Source organism: Nelumbo nucifera, chromosome 4, assembly GCF_055504915.1.
Source record: "Nelumbo nucifera cultivar China Antique chromosome 4, China Antique-T2T, whole genome shotgun sequence".
Classification (NCBI taxonomy): Eukaryota; Viridiplantae; Streptophyta; class Magnoliopsida; order Proteales; family Nelumbonaceae; genus Nelumbo; species Nelumbo nucifera.
Window position 1 is genome coordinate 84,745,698 of NC_142652.1, and position 8,772 is coordinate 84,754,469.

Genomic DNA, 8,772 nt, shown 5'->3' on the forward strand with positions numbered 1-8,772 from the left:
GGCCCCAGAACACGTGGCAATATATCTAGCCGTTCTATCACAACCTAAAATAAAGAACCCAAGAATATTTGCATGGACCACCAGAGTGTGTAACTGGTACTGAAAATTTTAGACATGGGAAGGGAGCCATACACGTGGCATTGCCATCAAACGGATGTTCTAGATTTTCCACGTCAGCCTCCAAATGGATTAATCACAACTACCTAACCTGTGGGACCAGCCCAGACATCTCTTGATTAGGCCTGGTAAACAACCATTTTGAATGTATGGTTTAGCCACTGGATCAAAATTGAGAAATAAATTAAAAAAGTAAAAAAAACAAAAACAAACAAATTGATCCTTGGATTTGTCGATGGCCATCAAGAAAGCAGAGAGAACTTGTGGGTGCGCACACCGTTGCGCGACAAGTACAGTAGGGCCAACCCTGAAAGTGGCACAGGATGGGCTGTTCAACTCGATTTTTTCCTGGTCCAAGCCCACTATGGCCCAACCTAGGGGTGATCAAGGCCGGACCGGGTTTAACACCTTTGATAGGTCTATAGCCCGGACTCGGGTCCGACCTTTATTTATAAAATACTGAATATATAACATTTGATATTTTTATTATATAATATATATCAATCAAAATCCTCCATAAACTTTGATGAAAATCCATTGATTATGATGCCACTTGATTGGTTATTAGTTTTTCTTGTATTATGTCTCTCTAGCATTATAGTCGAATCCCATAAAAAATATTATATGTATGTTAATTAGACCTGTTCACGGGCTGGGTTTCGGGCCCACTTTTACCTGTATTAGGCTCGGGTTTCTGGCCGGACCCATTAAAATTTTGATAAAAACCAAACCTAAGCTGTGCCTGGCCCATGAACATATCTATTGTCAATAAATGAATTATGCCTAGATCTTATCAAAAATTTGCATATTAATGCAAACCTGAGCCAACACAAAACCTAAGCCTAAGCCTGGAATTTTTTAGATTAGATTGAAAATGACTCTTAATCCTAGTCCTAGGCCCCAATTCATATGGATAAAAAAATGCAATAGCTAATTATTGCATAAACTTTCCATATAAAAGTGATTTAATTTATACTGACTTCAATTTTTTAGGGTCTAGCTGTCTAGCTTGAGCCCTGGGGCATCAATATCCATTGCCACCAAAGCAATTATAATCTTAAACTGTTCCAATATCTACAAAAGTGCTCCAAATTTTCAACTTCATATGAAGTGACTTGCTTCCAAAACTTAATTTCATAGTTTCAAGGACAAAAGTTTAAAGTTACAATGCAACTTTTGTGAATTTCAATGTAAACTTTTTTCCATAATTTATGTAAAAAGAAACAAAAATGTCCTATATATATGTTTGTGAATTATGATTGGAATAACATCTAATAAGATGAAAACCAATCGGATTGGGGAAGTGTCAATAAATGAACCACAGAAATCCCATTTATAGGCTCATAGCGGATGATGTATAGCGGAAAACAAACATCAACTACTATTTGCTTTTTAATTGGGTGGCTTATCTTCTAAACCTTGATAATAAATATTATACAAAACAGTTTAGTTTATAATAAAAATATAATAAGCATTTACTTATCTTGGACTTAAACCCGCATTTTCATGTTTGTCAGCCCAATATTTTATTATTATACTAAATAATGATCATATAAATAAATAATAAAACTTAGTTTTGAATATGTCAAAAAGTTGCAAAAAAAAAAAAACGGAAAAGTAAACCGTACCACACTGCAGAATTCTGAATTCTTACACAATTCAAAATGACAAACAGTGAAATACCCCCACCCTAAAACACCAATATCCGCGTGTGTATTGGCATCAATTCTGAGCTAAAACCTACCACAATTGTATTGTAGGTTTAAAAATTCTAAGGGTGTGCTGAACAGTCATTCTCCCAAAAAAAGGTTATAATGCATAATATTATCTATAACTTCTTTAGGGTATATAGAAAAAGGGTCTATAGTAAAATAATCAAAGGAAACTAAAAATAACTTCATTAGCTTTATTAAAGTATAATCAGAAATGGAAAATGAATTATTGAACTAATGTAATAAATCTTTAATTAATAATTAAATATTCATTATTTGCTATTCTTGTATCTTGTTTGGTGCATTTAGTAATGATTATTTGATGGTTCTATAATGAACGAATAACTTAGGTTATGCTTAGTTTGGAGGAAAAGATAGGGAAAGGAAGGGAAAGTTAGGGAAACCTATGCAATGTTTGTAAAGGTTTCCCTAACTTTTCCTTCCTTTCCCTACTTTTTCCTTCAAACCAAACATAGCATTAAGATAAGTGTGTAGGAGTAACTTTAGAAACCTTGTGTGGATATTTGCAATTTATCCATATTTTTTTTAAATAGCAAGAAGAAAATACAACATTAATAGGTAATATTAAAATTGGGGGAAAATAATTGTTACTATTATGCTAAAACCTTGAAAATAAAAAATATAGCATGTATTAACAAGTTTATGTCCAAAGTCTAAAATTATGATTAGAAAATTCATATAAGAGCATGGAACCATGATACTTGAAATAGCTGAACTAGATATAGATAAAATATTTTTTCTTGATTAGTTAGTGGATAAAATAATTAAATTAAAAAATATTCGAGGGTGTAGTAATCAATCCAACTTCAGTTTCAACCATTAAGAGCTTCCAACCTCCCAAATAAGCTTAATTCAACCACTTCAGCCATTATCAAACAACCTCTAGAATAATGTAACAAAACTTTCATAAATCAATAACAAATTTTTTTCTTACTCTATATACATATTCCTCTCTCCCCTTATGTACTTTATTTTATATAATTTGATATTCTAAACCTACAATTGGCCTCGTTTCTAGTTTCGCGAGGGTTCGAGCAGAAGGAAGGGGCGCGGGATGTCCGGTCATTCCATCATAGGCAAATAACCTAGAATTGGTAGCAAAGAAAACTTTTTTTTTCCCTAAAGATAGATAGCACAAACCAAAAAGTACCAACATGTTTAATGGAATAAACAATACCATATGAAGGAAACATTTTTTGGGAAACCCTAGCAAGAGAAAATATGAACATGAATGAAGCAAATCTATACTAAAAACATCAATGAAATGCAATAGCAATGAAAAATTAGCTAAGAAATAGCTAATGCTAATTAATATCTAGCAAATCCATACATAAACAAATACATACCTGATGGACTGGAGTTGCTTCTCTTTCCATCAACCATCTCTCTAGCCCCCTTTCCCCTCTCTTGCCTGTATCCTTCTAGTTTACTGAATCACATATGTGTTGTTGGTTTTGTGGGATGACCATTGTTATATATAGATGTAAAAACTGACATTTAAGCTCAATTTGGAAAGAGTATAAATACAAATATATGTATAATATAAATATATATATATATAATACAAAATATAAAGTTTTATATTCTACATATTTGTATTTGTACTCCTTTTAAACTGATCTTTAGGAAAAATAATGAATTCTTTAAATTGAAGAGGGATAGAGAGCACATGGAATTGAGGGTGGAGGCGGTTTTTGTAGACCATTTTTAGCTAAGTTATTAAATGCTTCTAGCTGTTAAACACATAAACATACTCAGTGAGTTTCATATTAATAAATGACCATTTTTGAGCATTCAAAAAAATATAATCTTTATAGTTTTTTTGGGTAGAATTTTTTTATAACAATTGAAGTGGTTGAAATGAAAACCTTATTACTTTGTCTTTTATTTAGTAAGTTTTTAATGAGGTTGAGGGATCCTTAATGGCTAAAGTTAAAGAAATATTTATACGCTTAAATATTTTATTATTTAGTCATTTTATCTACTAAAAGACAAATCAATAAATCGTGCAGTTCATCAATTTTAGCTATAGACCAATAAGCCTCACAAATATTCGGTTTCTAATTTTTGCAAAATGTCTTATCGATAAATTTAAACCTAAGATGGTTTGATATCATTGGTTACAATCAAAGGTGCTTTTATTGAATTAAGACTCATTGCTGATAACATCCTCGTGGTAAGCAAGGTTTTCCATTGCTTCGGAACTAAAAAGAAGGGGTGATCTTACTATTTAGCATAATTTTCAAAATCGGTTCAGATTGGAAAAAACTGGGAATTTACCCTAAAATCCACTATTTTTAAAATCGGATCGGAGAAATCAGGAATCGATCATTTGATTGGTTTTGTTTTCCTTTAAAATCATTTTTTTCTCAAAATCGTTGATTTTGGTCAGCAAACTGTTGAACTGGCCGGTTAATCATTCGAATCTTTCAAACGGTTTTGATCGTTTTTAAATTTTTAAAATTTTTTTCATCAGAATGGACCAGTCGTTCGCATCGAATGGTCAGACTATTCAAACCGATAACCAGACCCCTGACCGGTTCAATCACCGGTTGGTTTTTAAAAACCATGCTAAAATCGTTATTTTCCCAAAGACCATTGATTTGGTCAGTAAACTGTTTGATTCGATCAACAAACTTACCCCAAATCCCATTTGAACAGTCCAATAAAACATATGTATCATAGATTTTCCCAAAACTTAATGAATAAAGCACAATTAACTGTCAAACTGGAAACCATCCACCTGACACCATGATTGCCCTGCATCTCAACGTGCATGATGCATCAACTCGGATTCTAATCCTATGGTTGACAGCTCAACACCGATTTTGAATCATTCCAATTCGAATATTATATGTTTTTCATCAGATCTTTCTCTCTAATATCCGTAGTATCAATTGGACCAGACTTGGTCCAATCCGATCCAGTCCAATATGAGTCATTTTGAATCGGTCCAATTTAATGTATGATATGTTTAATTTATTCAAATTGATTTTAATTTAGATTGGTTCCAATCCAACCTTGTGTTTTTTTCTTATATCAATAGATCCGATATTGGTTCAATTCGACACAATCCAATATAAATCTATAAGGATGGATTAGGTGCAATCCAATCCAATAAATACTTTGGACCATTAAATTTGGACTTATCCAATTCAATATATCATATTGGTTTGTCCAAACTATATAAATTGGTTTTGATTTGGAGGGAGCCCAACCCAAAACACGGTCCATTGACACCCTTATTTGTCAGTAGTTTTTATGTTTTTATATTTATTTCTCTATTTTCTTTTAGTTTTTGTATGTATGTTATAATTTGTTGCAAAGTTTATAATACATTTCTATAGTTTTTTATAGTTTTTTTTTTTTATGTTTCATTCATTTTGGATTGGATTGGCCCACATTCGATCCATTTTCATTTTCTTTCATAGTGAAGAACAACTTTTATCTATTCCATAGACATAGGCTACAATGCTAAACAATGTAAATTGTTTGTGGCATGGTGGTGTTTGTTTTCTTGTCTCTGCCTAGATTTCTTTATTTTTTTTTTGTTGCTATTTTGTTTATATACTTTGTGGTTTTATCCCATGGGTGAATGTTGTGAGCCCCAACACTAAATGTACTATGTAATACCAAAAAAAAAGGAAACTAGCTACACAAACACACATGAAATATATAGATAGATAGTTTGTGCATGGGTTTGACATGAATTACTTGCTTTTTGAACATTGAATATCCTTGTGTGAATTAGTCAAAACTTTTTTTAGAACATTGGATATCCTTACCCAATCTCTCTTTTTCTTCATAGTACTAGAGTTAAATTAGTCAAAACTTCTATTTGTATTTTTAGAACATTGAATATTTTTGTGTAAATTCATGTATATAAGTAAGTTTCTTTAGAATTTTGTTATTAGTATGTTGGAATCGGAATCGAAATGGTCCATTCCCATAGTTTGTTTGGTTCAGACAGGAATGAGAATGGGAATTAAAATCAGCAGGAATGGGATCTCATTCCCAGAGAAAAGACAAGGAATGGTCATTCCGTCAAATGGAGGATGGGGCCCGGATCAATCCATTTATCCTTCCAAAATTTGACATTTCTACCATTACCAATTCTTTACCCAACCCCTCTATTGAGTAAAGGTCTAGAGTTGGGAATACCTCTTTAATCCCAAGAAATACCATCTTTAGGATTAGTATTCCAAAAATTTTCCTTTCTTAGGTATTTTTGTATTACCACCTGCACCCATATATTTTGCTTCTACTTTAATATTTTCCATCCTAGCTTAGCAAGGCAAACCTCATTAATCCAATAGAGGGTTTTAAGGCTCAGACCACCCCATCTCTTGGGTTGACATACTTTATTCCAATTCATTAGATGAATAGGCTTCTTACCATTTCCCTTATCCCATAAGAAATTCCTCTAACTTTTATTTATATCTTAAATAACACTATTTGGGATTTTAAAGGATCTCATGATAAACTGGGACATAAAGCTGAAAGTTGAGTTGAGAAGAGTAACTTTGCCTATCAGAGAGTTTTTTTTTTTTTTCAACCTACAAGTTTGTTATTAACTTTTTCTTTGAGATCCGAGAATAATTTCTTGAAAACTCAACCATTAATAACTGGAGCTCCTAAATAAGAGTCGTTATTTTTGTTTTTTAAGAGACATTCTTGACTAACACTTTGACCCTTTGACCCTTGGAGCTGAGATCCTTTTCTTTCTTCTCTTAGTTGGTATTACTTTGGCAATTGACCATGACAAAATAATAGTATGGATCTTCTATTTGATGATTAATAGAGGGGGTACTTAACAACTTTCTCATTCCACACAGTAGAATCTCTTATCCATTTATTCAGCAAGTTAGACTCTTTAAAGCCACTTCATCAACTATTTGCTTCAAGATAATGGAACCCATTGTTCCAACTTTTCTTCAAAACTTCTTTTGAAGGGATGAGAGATCCATTATATGGATAGCCGAACCCTGCAGGTAGGTAGGGCGAAATTTCAAACATTTCTCTCTCTCCCATATGTGAATCACATTCCCTGTTTTAGAAAATTGCATTTTCAAGGATCAAACTTGAAACCTAAACTAGACCAGATCTGAAACTAAAAGGTAGGAGAGGGATATACCTGATACGGAGTAATAGTAACTCCCAACGAAAGTGTTCACGCCCAAGGAAAACGCCAAAGACTGCTCCCACTGAAGATGACACAGCGTAGGGTGGAGCAAAATCAGCAGGTGGTTCTTCAACAAGAACCGAACTCTTCAGCAAGAATTCAATGGAGGGTGAGTGAGCACGACTTCAGATCAGTTTTTCACCAAAAACTGATATCAAGAACGCTTCTTGATCGCTCCTACAGGTGGAGATCGAACTGGCTATGGTGGCAGCAATAGAAGGAGGCAAGAGCAGAGGAAGGCGTTAGTCTGACTGGAGCTGTCTTCTCTCTTGGATTTGTAATCTTGTTGGATGAATTGGAGTTTGCCCTCCTCCTCTATTTATAGCCTTAAAGAGAGCTTCTCCTAATCCCATTAGGAGTTTCCTAATCCAAATCTTATTTGGATCTGGACTCTCTGAGTAGATAGGGATAACTCCCCATCTTATCTGCTAATCTAAATCCCAGAATTGCCCCTTCTTTAAATAATCATATTATACCAATTCGAATTGGGCTTTAGGCCCATTAAGTCCATGTGCTCACATATCCTCCAAACTGCTGCCCAGTTGGGTATCCTTGTATGGCGTGGGACCCAAACATTGATCTACACATCAGCCACATGGGTTCAGCCCAGTCTTTGTTACAAGGCTTGGTCGAATTCACTGTAGGAAACAGTGAACCCCTGAGCCCATGGTGATGGGCCCAACACTTACACTAAGTGGTCCCTGGGTCAAGCCACCTTATAAAAACCCAAGGACTGTGGGCAGATGCAAGATTAGCTCATCAGGTATTACCCTCAATGGTCTTACACTTAACCTCTCAGCTCATAATGATCAAACACTGCCCGACAAGAGAGGACATCTCCCTCGGCTGCAAGGAACAGTGTTGCACTCTCTACTCACATGGATCCTGGGAATTAAAACATTTTGTAAACATTTTGAAACCGTAATATATATATATATTTTGCAAAACAAATTTCAACGGTTGAAATCGGCTGCCGACAACTTTGGTTTCCATCAGAGAGAGTGCATTCTGGATCATTCACTTTGTCTGACAAAGGGGTTGATCTTGTCACTATGATCACCCACTTAGATGAATTCTCAGACTGTCCCAACATACCCAGGTTTTGACCCCCTCTCAAGATCTCACTGATTGGCATATCAAAGGCAGCCCAATCCGATACCTAGTGCAGTATCACAATCGCGTCTAGGGGTCAGGTGTAACATTCTAGTTTTGCCCATCTATCTCCAAGGTCCAAGGTAATACTGGAATTCTGGTCCGGTTCAGGGCTTCAAGAAAACCCACACTGCATGCACCTCAGATCTCACCCTGGCAGCTGAGACAAGCCACCCCAACCAACTTGGCAGCACATCAGCATCAGCCTTGGCAAGATAAATCTCCCCAGATCTATCCAACGGCTGTGAAGATTTTTAACTAACACGAGTCTCATATGTGTTCAGTTTAAGGGTATTACACATAAACACACCACAATAACATGAATCAAATATGTACTTTATTCATTTACAATAAATGTCATAATGTACATCATTCTGATTGGAGCTAAGGGCATACACTGTCTAACACTTCGGGCCTTACTTGGTGGTTGTTTATCTTATTTGGCATAATGGATTCTATAATGCTCATGTAAATTCTTTTTTCTTTTTCTTTGTTTCATTTTATATAGACATGCATTTGTCTGATATAAGCATTGCTTAAAGATTCTAACATATTGTTTCAACCTTTTGTTTTTGAAAACAAAAACAA